This window comes from Carcharhinus amblyrhynchos, chromosome 16 (assembly GCF_965287045.1).
Source record: "Carcharhinus amblyrhynchos chromosome 16, sCarAmb.v2.hapA, whole genome shotgun sequence".
Lineage (NCBI taxonomy): Eukaryota > Metazoa > Chordata > Chondrichthyes > Carcharhiniformes > Carcharhinidae > Carcharhinus > Carcharhinus amblyrhynchos.
In genome coordinates this window covers 66645698-66670920 of record NC_137339.1, presented here as the reverse complement: position 1 = coordinate 66670920, position 25223 = coordinate 66645698, and the positions used below count along the sequence as shown (strand labels likewise).

At 42.8% G+C, this 25223-nt stretch overlaps 1 pseudogene; it reads right to left on the bottom strand.

Moving 5' to 3' along the window:
- Window positions 1-358: 358 nt before the first annotated feature.
- On the bottom strand, window positions 359-1471 carry LOC145353705 (G-protein coupled receptor 15-like; annotated as a pseudogene).
- Window positions 1472-25223: the final 23752 nt, after the last annotated feature.

Below are 25223 nucleotides of genomic sequence, written 5' to 3'. Positions count from 1 at the left end.
GACACCAGCTGTTTCTTTCGAGTGTCTCTGCTTGGCTTCCAATTTCTTGGAGGCCACTTCTGGTGGCTCTATCCGATGGAGAGAGGTGAAATCTTCATATACAATCCTGGTTCATGTGAGATCTTCTGTCCTTGGGTGGAAAGTCCCTCTCTTGGTTGGTTCGCAGGACACTATTTCTGGCAGGATTTCACAGAATTGCGTAATAAGTAGACCAAATGGACAGGTCATTGGTCGCAACTAATCAGTGGCAATGATTTTCCTCCACATCAACGACTGCACATCCACCTTTTCATCTTGCTCTAACACCAAGCTCAGGTGGCTCCACCTCTCCTCAGGCTCTTCATCCATACAGTGGGGCTCAGGATTGGAGGTTGGAAGCCCACGCGGACAGTTGGATGGTGGGGCAAGGCAACCTCCTCTTGCTGTTGGGACCTTCCACGATGACGGTACTGGGCTGGCTGTCGGAGATGGTAGAGAGCTAGCCAAGATGAAGGGGCTTGAAGCAGGATAGCAGCAGTTATAGAACAGCCTTCTGGATGGATTGGTCATAGAGACAGTAGAAGATTGGGTTGGAGCAGCAGCTGGTGAAGGCCTAAGGGGTGCTGATCACCATACCAAGTTTCACCACTGTCCGGAAGGTGCAGGACTCCTGCTCCATCTCCCCAGTGGAGCAGCAAGTGCAAGGAATGAAAATCATTTAAAGGCAGCCAGGAGATCAAGAAGGCCAGCACTACTAGAAAGACCACCCTCATTGTCTTCCTCAGCTTGATGTCTTGTTTCTTGCTCCTCCTGTACTGGAGGCATAGCTTCTTGGTGATGGAGTAGTAACAGACCAGGATGACCAGCATTGGGCAGAAGAAAGTCAGGAGCAAGTAGGTGAGAGAGACAGCGGGGTTGGTGGAGTCCTCGTCTTCAACACAGTAGGACACCCTCCCCTCATCCCGCGTCTGGATGGTTCGGCTGTGAAGTACCGGCAATCCCAAGAGGAATGAGGCTTCCCACACAAACAGACAGGTCAGCATCACGTAAGCCTTGGAGCGGACTCTCCGGGAGTGGAGCGCGTACACGATGGCTAGGTAACGGTCCAAGTTCATGCAACTCAGGAAGAGGATACTGGAGTAAGCATTCACTGCCGCCAGGTAACTGCTCAACCGGCACAGCAAGAGGCCACTCCTCCAGGACTTTCCCTCGGCCTCAGCATCCATCCAGAGTGGCAGGGTGACCAGGAAGACCAGATCAACCAAGGTTCAAGACGAAAATGTCTAGCTGTCTCTTGACCCGGCACCTCATCCCAATGGCCGAGACCAGCAGCCCATTGCCCAGCACTCCCACCACGAAGATCAAGCAGTAAACTAGGGGAAAGAAGAGACTGGACTGGGGAAGGGAGATGGTTTCACACTCCTCTTCCTCACTCATCTCAGTAGCATTAATAATTGTCCATATCAAAAGGATAGACTGTTACATCCTCCATGGTTATCTCATCAATCTCTTTTGTCTCTGTTTGAAGTAGTTGTTTGTCATCTCACGGCTCTCAAAGGTTGTTCACGCCCCTCCCCGGCATCTGACTGGTTACCAGGTGGTTTTTATCTCCGGAAGATCACACTTCTTGACCATCCCACCTGACTCCACCGTCCACTCCCACCCCCACCCCTATTCCTGCCTCACATTGAGCTTTTTTTACTTTTCTGACCACGATGATGTACTCAGTTTCACAACATACACCAATCCCAATTCCCCGAATCTTTACTCTGTCCTCTCTAACAACACTAACAGTCCCTTACACTGCTCTCTCTGTTCCACCAACACTTTCCTTCTATTGCAGCTAACTTCCAAAATTGTCTTTGTTCTTTCTTTTTTTTTGTTTCTCTCGCAATCTTTCTCTCGCTTGTTTTGTTTCTGTAACACTCTTGACATCTCTCTGTGTGTCTCCCTTACAACCTCTCCCCTTCTCTCTCTCTCATTTTGTTCCTCTCTGTGTCAATCTCAGCATTTCTCTTTCTGTGCCTTCCTACCCCTCTTTCTGTCACTTTCTGCCCTCCTGTAACTCTCCATTCCCTCCTACTGTCTCTCACACTCCCTTCATCAATCTCTCCACATTGAATCTGCTTCCACTGTCCTTTCAGGCAGTCTATTCCAGATCACTACAATACTCTGTGCAAAAACATTTCTCCTCATCGCCTCCTCTCATTCATTTGCTAATTGTCTGAAATTTATGCCCTCTGGTTAGTGATCCTCCTGCCACTGCAAACAATTTAGAGTCATAGGGTGTTCAAGCATGGAAAGAGGCCCTTTGGCCAATCACATCTACAATGAGTATCAAATATCTGTCTATTCTAATCACATTTCCAACACTTGACTGCAGCCTTCTGCCTTGGCATTTCAAGTGCTCATCTAAACGCTTCTTAAATGTTATGAGGATACTTGCATCTAACATTCTTTCAGGCAGCAAATTCCAGAGTCCCAATAAAATATTTCTCTTAAGGCCACTCTATATCTTCATAAATGTTTTCTAATCTTGTTGTTAAAATCAATTAGTGGTCCTGTGACTCTGTTCCTCCAAGTTTTCTTTTAAAAAAATAAAGGTTATGGTTGTCTGAGCCAGGGTTCCATTCTGGGATCTACCCATCCACTTTCAACATCAATTGGGATCAAACAAGTGAAGTTTCACCTTCCTTACACTCGTAAATGATCTGGAGGAGGGAACCGAGTGTATGGTGTCGAAATTTGCTGATGACGCCAAGATTGGTGGAAAGGCAAATTGTGCGGAGGGTGTGGAGAGTCTGCAGAAGGATCTAGATAGGCTGGGCGAATGGGCCAGGAACTGGCAAATGGAATTTAATGTTAGCAAGTGCGAGGTGGTCCACTTTGGTAGGAATAATGGTAGGAAGGATTATTACTTACGTGGAGAAAAACTGCAGCAGGTGACGGTGCAGAGGGACCTCGGGGTCCTTGTGCATGAGTCGCAAAAACCCAGCTTGCAGGTGCAGCAGGTGGTCAGGAAGGCTAATGGGATGCTGGCCTTCATAGCGAGGGGGATTGAATATAAAAGTAGGGAGGTCTTGCTGCGGCTATATAGGGCATTGGTGAGGCCGCAGCTGGAGTACTGTGCACAGTTTTGGGCGCCGTACTTACGCAAGGATATTTTGGCCTTGGAGGGAGTGCAGAGGAGGTTTACTAGGCTGATGCCGGAGTTGAGGGGGTTGAGCTATGAGGAGAGGCTGAATAAACTAGGCTTGTACTCGTTAGAGTTTAGAAGAATGGGGGAGATCTCATTGAGACGTATAAGGTGATGAATGGGATGGATAAGATAGAGGTGGAGAGACTCTTCCCGCTCAGAAAGGACAGTAGGACTAGGGGGCACAGCCTCAAGATAAAGGGGGGGCGGTTTAGAACGGAGTTGAGGAAGAACTCCTTCACTCAGAGGGTGGTGAATCTCTGGAATTCTCTGCCCGTTGAAGTGGTGGAGGCTACCTCGCTAAATATTTTTAAGACGCGGGTTGATGGGTTTTTGATAAGCGAGGGGATTAAGGGTTATGGGGAGAGGGCGGGAATGTGGAACTGAGCCACGACAGATCAGCCATGATCTTATTGAATGGCGGGGCAGTCTCGAAGGGCCAGATGGCCTACTCCTGCTCCTATTTCTTATTTCTTATGTAGAACACTTTGTCATTTTGAACAACTCTATCAAACGTCCTCAAAAAACCTTCCCTGCTCTAAGGAGAACAATTGCCAGCTTCTCCAGTCTCTCCACATCAACTGATGTTGCTCATTCCTCAGTCTTGACCCTCTGTGCTCTGAGGAAAATAAACGCCCACCCCAACTATCTAAATGTCGAATAAACCAATACCAAATGATAATGCTAATCTCCCAGACTTGATACATCCACACATCTGTGAAGAGAGAGCAGGGGAGTGGGAATAATTGGTAAGTGCTAATCAAAGGGATGGCTGGAGCACAGTGGACAGCCGTGGTTATACAACTGGAAAAGCAGATAAATAAGAAACTCACACTGACATGAAATATGCAAACAGAAGATGTGACATGAACTGGGCACAGCAAAGTACAAATAATTACTGCACATGAAACACATACAGAAACAGGTACATTGCAACCAGAACATAAGAACATAAGAAATAGGAGCAGGAGTAGGCCATCTAACCCTTCGAGCCTGCCCCACCATTCAATAAGATCATGGCCGATCTGACGTGGATCAGTTCCACTTTCCCACTTTCTCCCCATAACCCTTAATTCCCCTGTCTATCAAAAACCTATGTACCCGTGACTTAAATATATTTAGCGAGGTAGCCTCCACCACTTCAACAGGCAGAGAATTCCAGAGATTCACCACCCTTTGAGTGAAGAAGTTCCTCCTCAACTCTGATCTAAACTGCACCCCCCTTATCTTGAGGCTGTGTTCTCTTGTCCTGCTATCCTTTCTAAGCCAGAAGAATCTCTCTACTTCTACCCTATCCATCCCCTTCATTATCTTATACGTCTCTGTAAGATCCCCCCTCAGCCTTCTAAACTCCAAAGAGTACAGACCCAGTCTATTCAGCCTCTCTTCATAGTTCAACCCCCTCATCTCTGGTATCAGCCGAGTGAACCTCCTCTGCACTCCCTCCAAGGCCAATATATCCTTCTGCAAGTGCAGCGACGAAAACTGCACACAGTTCTCCAGCTGCGGCCTCACCAATACTCTGTACAGTTGCAGCAAGACCTCCCTGCTTTTATATTCTAACCCCCTCGCTATAAAGGCCAACATTCCACTCACCTTCTTGATCACCTGCTGCACCTGCAGACTGGGCTTTTGCAACTTGTGCACAAGGACCCCCAGGTCCATCTGCATCATAGCATGCTGCAGCTTTTCGCCTTTTAAATAATAATCCCTCCTAATATTATTTCTGCCAAATTGGATAACCTCACACTTGCTAACATTATCCTCCATCTGCCAGGTCCTCACCCTTCGCTCAGCCTATCCAAATCTCTCTGCAGACTTTCCACACCCTCCACGCAATTTGCTTTTCCATTCATCTTCGTGTCATTAGCAAATTTCGTCAGCCTACACTCAGCCCCCTCTTCCAGGTCATCTATGTAAATGGTAAACAGTTGAGGAACCAGCACCGAACCCTGCGGCACTCCACTAGTCACCAACCGCCAACCAGAATAGCACCCATTGATACCAACTCTCTGCTTCCTATTAGACAGCCAACCCTCTATCCACGCTAACACCTTACCCCCAACTCCGTGCACCCTAACCTTCTGTAGCAATCTTTTCTGAGGCACCTTATCAAATGCCTTTTGGAAATCTAAAAACACCACATCTACCGGTTCCCCTCTGTCTACCACACTAGTCACCTCCTCATAGAAATCCAATAAATTTGTCAAACACAGCTTCCCCTTAACGAATCCATGCTGCATCTGCTCGATCAAACCATTCTTTTCTAGGTGCCTCACTATTTCTTCTTTCATGATGGTAGAAAGAGGTAGGAACCTGTTAGAATATGAAATAAATTGACAGATAACACAACTGCATAATAAAACAGGACAAGAGTGAACAGGATATACTGCTAATAAACAGAAAGTGCACATACCAATGGAAATTTATTTTTGCTTTGTTGTGCATTCACCATTTAAACACAATGACACCAACATTCAATTAATTATGCAATAGGTGACTTTGGCTCTTTGTTAAAACAAGCACTCTTCAAGTTATGGAGGCTGAAAAAACAGGTGCAGGCCATTCAGATCCTTATCACTACACTGGCTCACTGGAAGAGCTATCCAATGGTCCCACTCTCCTGCTCTTTTCCTCCATAGCACAGTAAATGGTTTCCCTTCAAATATGTATCCAATTCCCTCTTTTGGAAGTTCCTATTGAATCTGCTTCCACCACCTTTTGGGGAACACCTTCGAAATCACAGCAACTTGCTGTGCAAAAACATTTCCCTCCATCTCCCCTTTCTTTTGCCAGTTGTCTTCAATCTGTGTCCCTCAGGTTATGGACCTTCCTGCCATTAGGAACAGATCTCCTCATTTAATCTCTCAAAATGCTTCATAATTTTCAGCAGCTGCACAAAATCTCTTAAGTTGCTGATTTAAGGAGTAAAGTCCTATCTTCTCCAGTCTCCCCACGTTAACCAAAGTTCCTGATCCCAGCTTAATGCTCGTAAATCTTCCGTATCCCCTGTCCGAGGACTTGCTGTCCAGTAAATTAACTGTTAATTGTTTATTAGTTTATTTATTTAAACAACATAAATCTCACAAATATAAAATGCAGGCACATTTATAAGTGGTGCAAAGTAGTACAATCATACAAAGTAAATGTTTCAAGATTCTTCATACAACCAATTATTTCTTTAAATTATCATTATGCCACATAAGGGGATATTAGCATGGGTAATTAAAAGCCAGGTCAGAGTGGTCAGTTTGAAAGAGCATGTTAAATGAGAAGGACAGGCTGTGTGTCTACAACAAAATGTAAGGACAACAGCTAAAATGGTTTCCAATGCTTTTTCAGAATAAGTAACCGTGATGTATTCACAAGTCTAAGTGGCTAAGTGAGTGGGCAAGGATCTGGCAGATGGAGTATAACGTTGGCAAGTGTCAGGTTATCCATTTTGGAAGGAATAGTAAAATGGACTATTATTTAAATGGTGAAAAATTACAACATGCTACTGTGCAGAGGGACCTGGGGGTCCTTGCGCACGAATCGCAAAAGGTCAGTTTGCAGGTGATCAAGAAGGCAAATGGAATGTTGGCCTTTATCGTGAGGGGGATGGAGTGTAAAAGCAGGGAAGTCTTGCTGCAGCTGTACAAGACACTGGTGAGGCCGCAACTAGAGTACTGTGTGCAATTTTTGCAAAAGGTTTTATTGGCTTTGGAGGAAGTACGGAGAAGTTTAATCAGGTTGATTCCGGAGATGAGGGGGTTAGCTTATGAGGAGAGATTGAGTAGATTGGGCCTGTACTAGTTGGAGTTTAGATGGCTGAGGGATGATCTTATAGAGAAATATAAGATAATGAAGGGGCTAGACAGGGTAGAAGCAGAGTGATTATTTCTACTTAGAAAAGGAACAAGAACTAGAGGGCACAGCCTCAAAGTAAGGCGGAGTCAATTTAGAACAGAGTTGAGGAAGAACTTCTTCTCCCAGAGGGTACTGAATCTTTGGAATTCTCTGCCCATTGAAGCAGTGGAGACTACTTCATTAAATGGGTTTAAGTCACAGGTAGATAGATTTCTGACCAATAAGGGAATTAAAGGTTATGGGGAGCAGGTGGGTAACTGGAACTGTATCACTATCAGATCAGCCATGATCTTATTGAATGGCGGGGCAGGCTTGAGGGGCTAGATGGCCTACTCCTGCTCCGATTTCTTATGTTCTTAAGTCCACTCAGGATATTAAGATAATGTTCTTTTTAGAAGCACTGCATCATTTATTCAAGTTGTAGCTTTTTTTTTACTCAAAATAAACAAAAATAACAAGTAATTTGAATTAAATTATATAGAAACATAGAGATCTAATCTTAAATATTATATCCTTAGATAATTACATGTTTTCATTTTGAACCTATTTATAAAGTAAACATCAAGATCTAAGCAACAACTCCCTGCAAAATTAAATTTCTCCAATAGGGCGATTCTTTGGGTTAATGTCACCTTTTATATTTATTGCAAGAACTAATCCACATTGAAGAAAATGTAAAACAAAGCGATTCCCAGAATTTCCAACACACCCCACCCAAATAGAAACTCTCACTGACCCTGTAACTGGAACAATTCTGATCAGATAGAAAAAGACAACAGAAATACTTCAAAGGGTTCTGATTTAATTTGTGTTCTCTACCAGCATTTCTTCCCTTTAGCATCTTTTCAGCAAACTTTGGCAACACTATTTCTGCAAATCATTGCACAATTCCTGTAATCAATCTCACCACTTCACATTCTCAGAGCCTGTCTTCTGCTCAAATGTCTTGTTTCTATTTTGAATAAGTAACTGAGCCTTTGCAGAACTGCACCCCAATTTTGTCCACTAACCTTCTCTTTTTAACAACATGTTGACCGGCTGCAATGTTCCAAATGTGGAAATACCATCAGTTAAATGAGTCGAGTGCGCTGGTTCAATTACAGACAAAGCAATTCTTGAAACTGGGTGGAACATAATGAGTAATAGTGAGAGACTTTGATACCAAGATTGAACTTTGGAACTTGGCACGCAAAGTGACAAAGAATGAAAGGACCAAGTCACAGAAAGGTGAACACATCACGAACAGGAGTAAGATTTTTCCACAAGTATTTGACACTCTCATCCTGCTCAATGGGTGGTAGTCCAGTGTCTGAGTTAGATGGTTAGAGGTTCTGATCCAATCCAGGGCATCAACATAAATCCAGGCTGATGAACAGTGCTCGACAATCACCAGGCAGGAGTGTTCTCTTCCTGTCGGGGAACACTTCAGCATTCACGGGCATTCAGCCTCTGATCTTTAAGTAAGCGTTCTCCAAGGCAGTGCATTAGGGAATGCTGAACTGTCCAAGGATCAGTACTGAGGGAGTCACAGAATCCCTATAGTGCAGAAAATTCCATTCCCATTGGGTCTTCACCGACCCTGACAGGGCATCTTAACTAGGCCCTCTGTTTCACCCTATCCCTGCAAACCTCACACATTTACTATGGCTAACCCAGCAAAGATGTAGAGAGGCCGGTGTTGAACTGAGTTAAGCACAGTAAGAAGTCTCACAACACAGCTTTATTTGGGAACACAAGCTACCGTCGATCGACAGCTCTGACATGCCATAGCAACAACCTCCTCAGAAGACGAACACGAGACAAGGCGGATGAGTACCCTTCGTTGCCCAGTACTGCCCTGGAGCAGAGAGAAGCTATGATATCTTCTCCGGAGCCTTCAATATATCATTGATGAAGATGAACATCTTGCCAAGGCCAACCCCACACCCCCACTTTTTGCCTTCAATCAACTGCACAACCTCAAACAGACCATTGTCCGCAGCAAACTACCCAGCCTTCAGGTGAATAGTGACCACAACACCCCACAACCCTGCCACAACAACCTCTGCAAGATGTGTCAGATCATTGACACGGATGCCATCACCTCACGTAAGAACACCATCCACCAGGTTCATACTCTTGTAACTCAGCCAGCGTTGCCTTCCTGATACGTGCAGGAAAGGTTGGTCCGAGGCATGGTACATTGGGGAGACCATGCAAACACTATGACAATGAAAGAATGAACACTGCTCAACAATCACCAGGCAGGAGCATTCTCTTCCTGTCGGGGAATACTCCAGCAGTCTCGGGCATTCAGCTTCTGATCTTCGGGTAAGCGTTCTCCAAGGCGGCCTTCACATCACACTTCAGCGCAGAATCGCTGACCAGAAACCGATAGCCAAGTTCCGCACATGAGGACAGCCTCAACTGGGACCTTGGATTCATGTCACACTATCTGTAACCCCCACAACTTGCCTGGACTTGTAAAATCTCACTAACTGTCCTGGTTCGAGACAATACACATCTCTTTAACTTGTGCTTAACCCTCTCTCCACTCACATTGTCTGTACCTTTAAGACTTGCTTATCTGCAAAGACTCAAGTTCCAACCATTACTTTGTAAGTTGAGTTTGTATCTTTATATACGCTGTTTGTGAACAGAACTCCCACTCACCTGACGAAGGAGCAGCTCTCCAAAAACGAGTGGCTTGTACTACAAAATGAACCTGTTAGACTTTAACCAGGTTTTGTGAGAGTTCTTACTGTGCTAATCCAGCAAACCTACACATCTTAGCACACTATGGGGCAATTTAGCATGGCCAATTGACCTAACTTGCCATCTAGGGACTGTGGTAGAAAACAGAGCTTCAACAAGAAAACCACGCAGACATGGGGAGAATGTGCAAACTCCACACAGACAATCACACAAAGCTGGAATTGAACCTTGGTCCCTGGAACTATGAGTAATGCTGAACTCTAGGAGAGTCAGTACAGAGGGAATGCTGGCCTGTTGCTCAGTGAGCATGCCCTCAAAGCTGATTTTACAACATTACAGCACTCACCCTCTGACAGTGCAGCACTCCCTCAGTACTGACCCCCTGACAGTGCAGCACTCCCTCAGTACTGATCATCTTATAGTGCAGCGGTCCCTCAGTACTGACCCTCTGACAATGCAGCGCTCCCTCAGTACTGACCCTCTGACAGTGCAGCACTCCCTCAGTACTGACCCTCTGACAGTGCGGCACTCCCTCAGTGCTGACCCTCTGACAGTGCAGCACTCCCTCAGTACTGACCCTCTGACAGTGCAGCACTCCCTCAGTACTGACCTTCTGACAGCGCAGCGGTCCCTCAGTACTGACCCTCTGACAGTGCTGCACTCCCTCAGTACTGACCCTCTGACAATGCAGCGCTCCCTCAGTACTGACCCTCTGACAGTGCAGCACTCCCTCAGTACTGACCCTCTGACAGTGCAGCACTCCCTCAGTACTGACCCTCTGACAGTGCAGCACTCCCTCAGTACTGACCCTCTGACAGTGCAGCGGTCCCTCAGTACTGACCCTCTGACAGTGCAGCGCTCCGTCAGTCCTGGGTTATGGAGCTCAAGTCCCTTAAAGGTAGGTGGTTTGAAGCCACGACAATTTGGCCAAAGCAGCTTGCAAAAGTGTGTGTGTGTGTGTGTGTGTGTGTGTCTCTATGTCTGTGTGTGCGTGAGTGAAAGAGAGAGAGAATTGAAAAATTGATAGAGAAAAAATAAATGAGATTTAGCCAAGACAAACTGAGCGGGCTGAAGCCGGCATTTTAAAATATAAAGTTGCCACACATCACAGTTAGTTCTGAAAAACAGAACAAGCAGGGTTTTTGTGTGGCTTTTAACCAGTAATCACCTCAGAATAATAAGCGACTGAAAAGAAATCTGTTCAGCAAAGATTTGGTCACTGTTTGGATGGTTTTGCACATGGTAACACAGGTTGTAGTTAACTAGAAGTGAACTGTGAGGAGGCCTTTCAATCCTGACATTAATTATAATCCCACTGAGGCCTCTGTGTGGTGTTTTGAGTGAGATAAAAATTAGATGTGAGAGTTCATCTCTGAAGTCAAATTCGTGTCATAAGACCATAAGAAATGGGGCAAAAATGGACCCTTCTCCTGCCCACTTGTTCCCCTGCGGACTGCTCCATCATCAATATGATGGTGGCCAATCCAGGTCGTCATCTCCGCTCTGGCATTGCTCCACTCATCGCACAGAGGCCAAAAATCTGCCTATCCCAACTTGAAAGATATTCAATACTGGAATTTTTTGAGTGAAGAAATTTCTCCTCATCTCAGTCCTAAATAATTATTCCTTGCCCTGAATGTGTGTCCCCCTGTTTTGCATTCCACATTGTGGGATCCTTTGTATGATTTGCTTCAGTTAAACGACTTCATTTTAAGATATTTCTGCCCGTATGAATAACTATGCTAAGCTTTAAAGCTAACTTAGCCACATTTTAAAACTCAGCTGGAAATGCTGGGATGAGCTTGGAAAGTTACCTGTGTTCTTTAAAAGTAATCCTGCAAGGTGAAGAGACTTTCTCATAAGCCAAAACAAAAGCTTTCATGATCACACAGCTGCCAATTGTTTATGGAAGTTACAGACACAGTTTGTACCAGCAATTTCAATAACACAGATTACAAATGGCATATATTGTGCACTTCAGTGCATGTTTTTGAGTTCAGTGTTCAGACTTGTTTTTGGGATCAGTGAGGATTCAATATTAGGAGAGGGGGCTGGCAGTGAAGAAGCCAAGTTGACTTTTCTCTTTCATTTCTGTAGTATTAATTTTAAGTTGTATTCAATAAAGAAAAAGGGAGCCACAGGTGAGAGCTGAGTGCCAAGTGGGGACAAAGGGCAGACAAACTGCCCTGAAAAGGACGCAACATGTTCCCCCACCAGAGGTCCTACACCTCCCTGACACCCCATACACCCTAATTATGAGAATAAACTAGCTCAGAATATAAAAACATAGAACATTGAACATTCCAGCGCAGTACAGGCCCATTGGCCCTTGATGTTGCGTCGACCAGTGGAACCAATCTAATGACTCTCTTACCTAAGCTATTCCATTGTTATCCATATGCCTATCCATTGACCATTTGAATGCCCTTAAAGTTGGCGAGTCCACAACTGCTGCAGGCAGGGCATTCCACGCCCTTACTACCCCCTGAGTAAAGAACCTACCTCTGACATCCATCCTATAACGGATAAGTTGAGGAGGAACTTCTTCACTCAAAGGGTGGTGAATCGCTGGAATTCTCTGCCCGTTGGAAGTGGTGGAGGCTGCCTCGCTAAATATATTTAAGTCACGGGTAGATAGGTTTTTGATAGACAAGGGAATTAAGGGTTATGGGGAGAGAGCAGGAAAGTGGAACTGATCCACTTCAGATCAGCCATGATCTTATTGAATGGCGGAGCAGGCTTGAAGGGCTAGATGGCCTACTCCTGCTCCTATTTCTTATGTTCTTATAACTACCACCCCTTAATTTAAAGCTATTTCCCCTATAGCAAAAGTTTCTACAAATAGATAAACCGAAAAAGAATGACTAAAGTAAACACTGGTCCTTTAGAGGATGAGAAGGGGGCTGTAATAACGAGAAATGAGAAAATGGGTGAGGCATTGAACAGGTATTTCGTGTCGGTCTTCACAGTGAAAGACACAAGTTGATTACAGGAAGGTGAGGACCTAGAAACTATTATTATCATGAAAGAGGTAGAGTTGAGCAAATTAATGGGGCTAAAGGTAGACAAGTCTCCTGGCCCTGATGGAATGCATGTCAGGGTACTAAAACAAATGGCAGTGGAAATAAAAAATGTACTGGAGGTAATTTACCAAAATTCACTGGACTCTGGGGTGGTTCCTGCAGATCGGAAAACAGCAAATGTGACGCCACTGTTTAAAAAAGGACATAGACAAAAGGAGGCAACTAAGGGCCAGTTAGCTTTACTGCTGCAGGAGGGAGAATGCTTGAATTTATCATCAAGGAAGAAATAGTGAGACATCTGGATGTAAATTCTCCCACTGGAAAGATGCAACATGGGCTCATTAGTGGCAGGTCATGTTTGACTAACTTGGTGGAATTCTTTGAGAACATTACATGCGCAGTGCACAATGTAAAACCTGTGGATGTGGTGTATTGGATTTTCAGAAGGCATTTGACAAGGTGCTGCACCAAAGACTGCTGAATAAGATAAAGATGCATGGTGTTACTGGTAATGCGGATAGAGAATTGGTTAACTAACAGAAAGCAAAGACTGGAGGTAAATGGGTGTTTTTCTGCTTGGTGATCAATGAATAGTGGTATGCCTCAGGGATCAGTGTTAGGGCTGCAATTGTTTATGATTTACAGAGATGATTTGGAGTTGAGGACCAAGTGTAGTATGTCAAAATTCGCAGAGATGACTGACAAAACAAAGTGTGCAGAGGATGCTGAAAGTCTGCAAAGGGATATAGATAATCTAAGTGAGTGGGCGAGGGTCTGGCTGATGGAGTACAATGTTGATAAATGTGAGGTCATCCATTTTGGTAGAAATAACAGCAAAATGGACTATTATTTAAATGGTAAAAAATTGCAGCAACTGCTGTGCAGAGGGACCTGGTTGTCTTTGTGCAAGAATCACAAGAAGTTGGTTTCCAGGTGCAGCAGGTAATTAAGAAGGCAAATGGAATTTTGTCCTTCATTGCTAGAGGGATGGAGTTTAAAAACAGCAAAGTTATGTTGCAGCTGTATAGGGTGCTGATGAGGCCACACCTGGAGTACTGTGTACAGTTTTGGCCTCTTTACTTGAGGAAGAATATACTGGCACTGGAGAAGGTACAGAGGAGATTCAGTAGGTTGATTCTGGAGTTGAGAGGGTTGGCTTATGAGGAGAGACTGAGCAGACTGGGGCCATACTCATTGAAATTTAGAAGAATGAGGGTAGATCTTATAAAAAAAACAGATAAAATTATGAAGGAATAGATAAATTAGAAGCAGGGAAGTTGTTTCCACTGGCAGGTGAAATTAGAACTAGGGGGCATGGCCTCAAAATAAGTGGAAGCAGATTTAGGACTGAGTTGAGGAGGAACTTCTTCACACAAAGCGTTATGAATCTGTGGAATTCCTTGTCCAGTGAAGCAGTTGAGGCTACCTCATTGAATGTTTTTAAGGCAAAGATAGGTTAATTTTTGAACAGTAAAGGAATTAAGGGTTATGGTGAGCGGGCAGGTAAGTGGAGCTGAGTGCATGAAGAGATCAGCCATGATCTTTTTGAATGGCGGAGCAGGCTCGAGGAGCCAGGCGGCCTACTCCTGCTCCTAGTCCTTATGTTCTGTATCTGTGATCCTTGAGGTAACTTCTCCCATTGGACACTGGTCTAAACAATATTGTCTTTTGTAACACTGACAGTAGTTTTGTGGAGAGACTTGTCTAGACTTGTAAAATCTCACTTACTGTCCTGTCTGGAGACAATACACATCTCTTTAACCTATTCTAATGCTATCTTCACTCACATTGTCTGCATCTTTAAGACATGAATAGCCGGTTAGCTGTAAAGACTCGCAGTCTAATCAGTATTCTGTAAACTGTGTGTGACTTTATATGCCTTTCTCTGACCAGAACCTTCCACACACCTGAAGAGGGAACACCTTTTCCGAAAGCTTGTGGGATTACTATCAAATAAACTGGTTGGACTTTAACCTGGTGTTGTGAGACTTCTTACTGTGCCAACATTAAGGGCATTTAAATGGTCATTGGATAAACATATGGATGATATTGGAATAGTGTAGGTTAGGTAGGCTTTAGATTGATTTCACAGGTTGGCGCAACATCGAGGGCCGAAGGGCCTGTACTGCGCTGTAATGCTCTATGTTCTATGTATTTTTTTCTACTATTTCTCCTCATTAGACCCTTGATTCCCTACTATGTCTGCAAGCAGTTGGGAAGACAAATGTCATGTTGGACTTCATTGCAAGAACACATGAGTAAAGGAGCAGGGAATTGTACCGCAGCTGTACACAGCCTTGTTGAGACAAATCCTGGCAGAGTCTGTGCAGTTTTGGTCTCGTTGTGTAAGAAATTATTACCTGTCATCGAAGGAATGCAGCGAGTGTTAACTGGGCTAATTCCTGAGTAGGTCAGATTGTCATGTGAATAGAAGTTGGATCAACTGGACTTTTTACTTTTCAACTTTGGAAGAGTGATAGATCATTTAATTGCAAAAATTGCAAACTTCTTGCCTTCCTAGAGTGGAAAATCTGCTGTTGATAGTTGGCTTGCCGAGATTCTCTCTCTCTCTCTCTCTCTCTTTCTCTCTCTCCCTGGTATTCTGGATAGTTGTTCTGAATTCAAACTGTTCTGGGTTTATTCAGAGGACTGCTAGAAGTCACGAGGCTGAGAAGTCAGGGTTTCAGTTCTTCCACCAAAGGACTGAACTATTCTGACGCCATGCTAGTCTATGTGTACTTCAAGAGAATTGCAGAATTTAACCAAAAGGCTTAATTCCACTCTCATATGAGCATTAATCTTTGCAGTGTTAAACCCGTGACAAAGATTTTATTTATGGGATTTGTTTCATTGGAACGGTGTTTTTCTGTTAAGGTTTGTACAACAGCATGATTGTTTTTATTCTTGTTTGCAATTGGTAAAAGGTATTGCTATTTTCCTTGCTATACATGTGAACTGTATTCTTAAATTCACTTTAGTTAGATAAAAGCCCCTTAGTGGCTCATCTGCATCATACATGAAGTGAAAACCTCTGGTTCACCCAAGCCAAATTTGAAGAGCAAAACTTATGGTTCAGGCAGATTTCATAAAACAGTTTGGAGTTTCTGATCTGAATTATAACTGCATCTAGAAAAAGGGTTCACAGTCCCAGCACAACGGAGTAAGCCTTTTAACACGGAGTTGAGGCAAAACAACTTCACTTTCTGATTTCTTCAAAGACTCACAAAATTGCAGAAGTGCATAAAGAGCACTTCAGCCCATCGAGCCTGTACTGATGCATGAAAGGTCCTGACTTGTCCACCTAATCCCACTTGCCAGCAATTGGCCCATAGCCTTGAATGTTATTGTGTGCCAAGTGTTCATCCTGTCACATTTTAAAGGATGTGATCTTCCAGCTGCTTGCTATCCACCCTGCCCATGCCCCTCATAATCTTGAACATCTCAATGAGGTCGCCCCTCAGTTTTTTTCTGCTCCAGAGAAAAAAACTCAAGCCTACCCAACCTCTCTCCATAACTGAAATGTTCCATTCCTCGCAACATCCTCGTGAACCACCTCTGCACCCCTTCCAGTGTGATTACAGCCTTCCTATAATGGGGCGAGTAGAACTGCACACCGTACTCCAGCTGTGCCCTCATCAAAGTTCTATACAACTCCATCATAATCTCTCTGCTTTTGGAATCTATACCTTGATTCTACCTTCAGAGGTCTATGAAAAACATGCCAAGGTGATTTTGCTGTTTGCCACTTTCCAATGTCAGGCCTTCCACTGTAAAGTTCCTTATCAACTTGCTCCTTCCAAAATGTATCACCTCAAATTTTTCACCACCCTACTAACTTTCCTTTCCACCTTGAGAGATCTATGGACAAATATGCCAAGATGATTTTATTCTTCGTCACTTCACAGTGTCAGGCCTTCCACTGTAAAATTCCTTATCAACTTGCTCCTTCCAAAGTGTATCATCTCAGGTTTTTCAGGGTTAATTCCATTTGTCATTTATCCACCATTTGACCAATTTGTCTATGTCTTCCTGTAACCCAAGACAAACAACCTCACTGTTAACCACCTGGCCAATCTTTGTGTCATCGGCAAACTTGCTGATTGTATGCCCCACATAGTCACCTATATCATTTATAGAAATGGTGAACAATAGGGGGGCCAGAACAGATTTCTCTAGTACATCACTGGTCTCCAGTTATGAAAGCAGCCATCAGTCATCACTCTCTGCTTCCTACCTCTAAGCCAATCATGAACCCACCTCATCGGGTCACCCTGTATCCCATGTGTATTTGCCTTCATAATAAGTCTCCATGTGGGTCTTTGTCAAAGGCTGTGCTGAAATCCATGTAAACTACATCAACCACATTACCCTTACTTGGTTACATGCTAAAAAATTCAGTCAAATTTGTTAGGCATGACCTCCCTCTAACAAAGCAATGCTGACTATCCCTGGTCAAACCTAACCTCTCCAAATGGAGATAGGTTCTCTCCTTCAAAATCTTCTCCAGTAGTTTCCTGACCACAGATGTGAGACTCACTGGTCTGTAGTTCCCTGGTTTGTCCCTACAACCTTTCTTAAATAGTGGGACCATTCCTGTAGTATCTACCCGGTAGCTACAGAGAATTAAAAATTTGGATCAGTGCTCCTGCAATTTCCTCCCTCACATCCACAAGAGCCTGGGACACAATTTAGTCGGACTGAGAGATTTGTCCACTTTTAAGACCGTCATTACTTCCAATATTTTGTCACCGCCTATGACAATTTGCTCCAGTTCCACTCTCCCCAAGTTCCATAACTACCTCCTTATTTGAATTGAACCATATTGCTATTGTTATCAACAAAATGCTCTCTCACCAATACATCAATGACCTGTCCACTTTCATTCCCTTCTGAAATTATCTACTGCAGGTGTCTGTGGCGATAAAGTCGCTGAATATATTTAAGAAGGAAACAGATAAATTGCTCATCTCTAAATTCACCAAAAGATGTGGAGGGATTGCAGAAGTATGATGTTGGGAGACGGGTTTTATCATGACCAAATTGAATGATGGAGCAGGTTCAAAGGGTTCAAACTGATCTCCTTCTCCTATTTCTTACGTTTCCTTGTTTCTACTTTACTCAACCATAATAATGCATCTGGTGGCTGCACTTGGTACATTTGAAGGAGAGTAAGAGAGAGACAGGGAAAGGGAGATGAAGAAAATACAGAAAGCTGTTTAACATTTCTGGCACACAAGTCATTATTGAACTCAAGGATAAGTTCCAAATGGCCAGTGTTTATTTATCTCTTCACATTGACAGAAAAGTAATGTTAGAACATACAGCATAGAACCCTACAGTGCAGAAAGAGGCCCTTCAGCCCATCGAGTCTGCGCTGAACACAATCCCACCCAGACCCTACCCCTATACTATACCCATTAATCCCTCTAACCTACACATCCCTGGATACTAGGGGCAATTACTTAGCATGGCCAATCAACCTAACCCGCACATCTTTGGACTCTCTTCTGTTCTTTTTTTTCCTATTTAGATAGAGTTACAAAATGTAATTTGCATTTCCAGGAAGGTGAACACAATCCTTAAATGATGTCAGTTTTTCTGGAAGACGGTAATGTTAATGAAAAGGAATTGCAGGAATGTTTGACGTGACACATTTTCTCTTTAAATAGTATATAATTACTACGTGGTTCAAATTACTTTTAATGAGATTTGCAGTATGTGTTTATCTGCATAAGAATTGTCCTCTGCCAGTTGATTCATGGTAGAATTAATGCAGATTCAAATATGTCCTAACTCACATTTAACCCATGTTTAAAGTTGCTTCTCAGCCATTTAGTTGATTTTTAATGGAAAATAATTTGGTATTTAGTTGAGTATACCAGAGTTCATTGTGGGTCCAAAACATATCTGTCAAATAATGGTTGTAGAGTGTTGTTGATCAAATGGAGGCCTGTGGACGTTTGTGATCGATGTTGGGACTACTGTTATTTGTCATTCATATTAACGATTTGGATGAGAATTTAGGACGAATGGTTAATGACTTTGCAGATGACACCAAGATTGGTGGCAGAGTGGAAAATGAAGAAGATTATCTTGGATTCCAACAGGATCTTGATCAATTGGGTCAGTGGGGCAGATGAATGACAGATGGAGTTTAATTTAGATAGATGTGAGGTATGCATTGGTGGATCAAACCAGAGCAGAACTTACTCAGTTAATGGTAGGGCGCTGGTGGGAGTAATAGAAAAAGGAGATCTCGAGATACAGGCTCATAGCTCCTTGAAAATGGCATCACAGGTAGACAGAGTGGTGAAGAAGGCATTCAGCATGTTTGGTTTCATTGGTCAGAACATTGAATACAGGTGTTGGGATGTCTTGTTGAAGTTCTACAAGACATTAGTAAGGTCACACTTGGAATACCGTGTACAGTTCTGCTCACCCTATTATAGAAAGGTTATTATTAAACCAGAAAGAGTGCAGAAAATATTTACTACGATGCTACTGGGACTTGAGGGTTTGAGTTACAAGGAGATGCTGGATAGACTCGGACTTTTTTCCCCTGGAGCGCAGGAGCATATTTTGGGGTGATCTCATAGAAGTCTATAAAATATTGAGGGCATAGATGGGATAGATAGTCAACATCTTTTTCTAAAGGTAGAGGAGTCTAAAACTGGGGAGCATAGGTTTCAAGTGAGAGGGGAGAGATATAAAAGATTCCAGAGGGACATTTTTATTCACACAGTGGGTGGAAAGAGTCTGGAAAAAAGCTGCCAGAGATAGTAGCAGAGTCGTGTAAAATTCTGTCATTTAACAAGGAGTTAGAAAAAAGAGACCTCGGGGTACAGATTCACAGCTCCTTGAATGTGGAGTCACAGTTGGACAGAGTGTGAGGAAGACATTCAGCATGCTTGGTTTCATTGGTCAGGACATTGAATATAGGAGTTGGGATGTCTTGTTGAAGTACATGGGTACGATTGAGATTGAAGAATATGGGCCAAATGGGAGAAGCTGGGACTAGTTTAATGTTAAAAACTGGCAGCTTGGATAATTTGGGCTGAAGTGTCTGTTTCCATGCTATAAACATCTATGACTCAATAACTCCATGACTCAATGGCACAAAATAAGTTTTGCAATCAATATTTGAATGGACTGGCACTTGATTAATGTTCCATTTTATTGTACAAACTGCATCTCTGGTATTCCAGTTGTCATGACGGAAAATCATTGATTGCAGTTAAAAAATAACATTTGTAAGTCGAGATGCAATATATTTGGTCTGACAGTTTCTTTTTATTGTTCCTGATTTTAACATTTTCTGTGTTCATGTCAAATTCTATATCCACATTTGGTAATTCATGGCGAGGAGACCAGAACTCGCACAAAATGCTGTTAAAATGAACAGTCTTCCTGGCAACCCACATGCCTCTTTTACATATCAGTCAAAATAACTATGCAAACTTAAAAAAAGTCAATGAAATAAGTGAGCGAAGGGAGTGAAATCCTGCCAATAGATAGAAAGTGGGGATGATCATTTACCTTGTTTTTGACCTCAGTCCGGATTGTCTGTTCTTTCCCTTTGTAAAATTAATTTTAGCACTTCCTGTTTGCATGTTCAAGCAGATTTGGAGAACATGTCATTGTGTTATTTGCACTTCCACGTGGCCCATGCCAGTCAAGGGACATACACTTTGATTAGGGAAATCATTCTTCATTCAACTTCAAACTCAGTGTGACTTACCAGTAATAAACTGCTTGCCATTAAACTCAAGATCCCTGCAGTTGCCCTTGCATATTTCCACCAGAACTTCTTACTTCTTAGTGTCTTATACTGTCAGCTCCAGAGCCTTTTGCAGGTCCATATCACACAGAGTGCCAACAGTTAAATTAAAATCAATTGCATCATGTTTTCTGGTGAAGTTGTATTGGTTGGCTTTATACAGTATAACTTCTAAATCATAAAGAATTAGAGGGGTAACTAACAACTGATCGAGCTGGTGATTTCAGGCACACTGATGAAATTGACACATACACACATGACACACATGCTGAGGAGGGATGCATTTCTGAAGAAAATTTGTGGAGAAGTAACGTATTAAGGGAATAGTCAAATGTTAAACTGGACATTACATAATGTACTACAACTCAGTCTCACTGTCTCCCTTTCTTTTCCCCTTTTTCTATCCTGATGTCTCACCGATGTTATCGAGTACTACACTGAAATATTTCACTCTGAGTGTGAAAGAACAGTTATAATTAGGTGACAGCAAAATATGGGATGGGACCGTGGAACGGTGGTCAGCACATGTTGCCTCACAGCACCAGGGACCCGGGTTCAATTCCTGGCCTGGGACACTGCCTGTGTGGAGTTTGCATGTTCTCTCTGTGTCCGTGTGGATTTCCACCGCATGCTCCGGTATCCTCTCACAGTCTAAAAATATGCAGGTTAGGTTGATTGGCCATGCTAAATGCTCCCTCAGTATACCCAAACAGGCACTGGAGTGTGGCGACTAGAGGATTTTCACAGTAACATTAAAGCTGCTGGTAATTGATTAATAAATAAATGACAGTTCACTATTGATTGAGGAATCTTCCAGCTGATTTGATTCTGAACCTCCTACCTCCACCATCAATCAGAGTACATATTTCTAACTTTGTAAACATCAGTGGACTTTATCCCAGCCCCAGATTATCTACAAAGGAAACCCTCAGCTCAGATTTTCATCACTTTATTTCTACACACAGGTGGCAACACTCCTATAGTTGAACCTTCCTCATATCAGATCCATTTGAAACACTGCTCCCCAAATTCTGAAGTTGCCTTCATCCATCTGCCCTGTCCACTGATTGACATTGGCTCCCTTTGAACATTCAACTCGATGTTCAGCATTGTCATTCTGGCTTTGAATTTCATCCCTAATCTAATTGTATCTTGTCTCTGAAATGCATGACATGTACACACCCCCAGCTCCAATGCCTCCCCTTATTCCAACCTCACATCCAGAATGCCCCCTCCCCGCTCTGAGATATTAGTGCTTCCCGTTTTTTTTGTCTTCCAGAGAATTTCCAATCATAATCATTGTCACTTTAGTGCATCTTTCCAACAACTTTCTTTTCATCCTGTAAGAAACTTAAAGTTTCCAAATTACCTGTACCTTACCCATATGCTTTGCAGCAGAACATAGAAACAAGTTGAGGCTCAGCAACATTTGGATATCAATTCCTGATTACATCAAAGACTTTAGCGAAAAGCATCTGTAGTATAAGAACAGTATTTTTTTCCCAGGAAATTAGAAAGTATTTATACATGTTCAAAATGGTAGAATGGTAAAATGGCAGACTGCAGTCCAAAAATTTCTACTGCCACTGGGTCAAAACATTGCAAAACGGAATTTAACCCTGAACAGTGTGATGTGGTGCATGGCGAATTAACCACAAGGCAAGGGAATGCAGAGTGAACATTGGACCAGAGGAACATTGGATGCGGGTCCTAAGGTCCTTGAATGTAGCAGGACAGCTGGATTAGGTGGTTCAGAAGGAATATTCGATACCTGCCTTTATTAGCTGATGCATAGAATACAAGGCCAGGAGCTGTATAAGATCTTGGGAAGACCACAGCTAGAATATTGAGTGCAGTTCTGATCACCACACTGCAAGATAGATGTAATTGCACTGGACAGTCTTCAGAAGAGATTCATCAGAATGTTGCGTGGGCTGCAACATTTCATCTATGAAGAGAGGTTGGTTAGACTGGGGTTGTTTTCCTTTGAGCAGAGAACATGGAGGGGGCAACCTGACTGAGGCACACCAAATAATAAGAAACATTTGCCTTCATAGCAAGTTCAATGATTAGGTAGCATAGATCAAAGGTAAGGGGCAGGAGAGTTAGAGGAGATATGAGGAAAACATTTTTCACTGAAAGGGTTTTGGGATTCTTGAACTCACTGCCTGAGTGGATGGTAGAGGTGGGAACACTTGCATCTTTTAAGATTAGACTAGATTGGTGCGTAATGGCCAATGCTGACATGATGGGTCAAAGGATCTCTTCTTTTGCTGTGGCTGTGTGACTGTGACTCTGTGAGTCTTGACAAATAAACATTCAAAACCTGTAATTGAGCATGTCAATTGTTCTGTTGAAATCTAAATGTTTTTGCCTCATTGACGTGGTCCCTGTCTGCCTCTTCCTCTATTTGTTTCCCTCTTTTCGATCAGAGTATCAGTAACAATCCACGCATACACAAGTTAGCCAGTTGTATTTCTTCACTATAATCATTTTCTAATGAAGACCTTGCATAATTGCAGCAAGATTCCCTTGCAATACCCGACATGTGCAGTATGCACAAACCCAGACTGTTTTCCCTCAGAGGTATCAAAATTAGGCCGCATGATGTAACGGACGATAGAGATGTACCTTCATTCTAAAACAGAATATTTTTACCTACAATGAGTGTGCTTTATATCTTCTCCGACACGCACATCAAACATTGACTACACGAACACAGGGACACCAAAAGAACAAGCAAATGCAGATACTGTGAAAAATAGCTAGACTGGCATGTTCATGTCAGCCACATAAACACACACACACACACACAGACACACACAGACGCGCGAGTATTTGCTTTGTACAGGTTGCTGTGCCGGAATCAACGAGTTTCATATTTTTGATCTTTTTAAAAGGATTGTCTAAACAATCTCCTAACTTCTGCAGCTATTTATTTTCCCTGTACATGCTCCTTTAGTGAAAAGCCATATTACTGTTGTTGACTTTGTTACTGGAAACTGCAGCTTCCCATACTGAGGATCAAATTGAGAAAGTTCTGTTTAATCATAAGCTACGGAGTCAAAATCTACGTGAAGGCAAATAGATATGCATTTACAACCTTGGATAAGTAACTGCAAAACATTCCCTGTATAAATTCCGACTGCCCAATCAGTAATATGTACACTGGTTGCAAACTGAATAGAGGCAAAATACTACGGATGCTGGAATCTTAAACAAAAACTGGAAAATCTCAGCAGGTCTGCCAGTGTCTGTTGGGAGAGAATAGAGCCATTGGGTCATCCAGACTCAAAACATTGGCCCTGTTATCTTTCAATATATACTATTTGACCTGTTGCGATTTTTCCAGCAATTTCTGCTTTTGTTGCGAACTGAATACATTTACTACAGAAGCCTGTCATCAACTGGACAAGTTGAGAGAGTTATGAATCACACACTGTGGAATCATAAGCATTGAATAATTGACAAAAATAAATAAATCTTAACAATGAAGCGTCAAACAGCAAACATCTCTAGAATTAAGTTGTGAATGAATCAGAAAGTGGGGGCATCAAAACATCTGCAGTTTTGTCAAATATTTCTTCACGATTAGTCTTGCAGCAGAGATCAGGACAAATGAAAGTCATGCAACTGTGAACCAAATTCTGTGCATTCCAAAATCTGGTCACTGAACATGAATGAGCAAGGCAAACTGAAATGGAATTGGTTATGTTAATGAGACTGACAGCTTCCCATACTGAGGGTACAAATTCTGATCATACAGTTTAATCATAAACTGGAGAATCAAAATCTTCGCAATTAGTTCGAATGGAGAATTTGATGTTGGAGAACTCCACAAACGTAGTTAACACAATAATCAATAATACCGCAGATGCTAAATATGCTTTATAGCTTTCTGAACGTTTATTTGAATACTTTTAACATTTCATGTTATCCAATCCGACACCTCGGCTCAGTTTGACAAGCGATTAAGATTAAAACCATTTGCAGCTCACTGTCCTGATAATTTCTCAGACCATTAAACATTCCAGCCAATCTTAATCCATTTTCTCTGATCCTTTAATATTCCAACTGGGTGTGACAAATATCAACGAGGCCCTGCTTCTTTTTTCCTGTTTTCTTTTTCTTTGTTTAATGCTTGTCTGTTTATTTTGTGCTGTCAACAATTGGCAGGCGTCATAACTTCACAGATTATCCTGTTGTCTCCATGGATATAACCACAGCAGAATCTTTGAGCAATGCCAATGGCTATGAATCACGTTCTTTTGTAATTTCACAATGTTCAGAAATGTTTAAATGGTGTGTCACCTCCCATATATCACCAACCTGTTGGTAAATGTTATGTTATGTTATTCTTATGTTCTTAAATAATGAAAGTAGGAGTAACATAGGCAGTGTTGCGTAGTGAGCTTCGACAGCCTTTGTGCAAATTCCAGACCTCTGCCTCAGAGCAAAGGCCCTTCTCTGACTGAGATCAGTGCATTATGGGATTGAGTTTAGGAGTCGGGAGGTAATGCTGCAGCTTTATAAGACCCTTGTCAGACCCCACTTGGAGTACTGTGCGCAGTTCTGGTCGCCTCACTATAGGAAGGACTTGGAAGCTATTGAAAGGGTGCAGAGGAGAGTTACAAGGATGTTGCCTGGATTGGGAGGCATGCCTTATGAAGATAGGTTGAGGGAGCTGGGACTCTTCTCCCTGGAG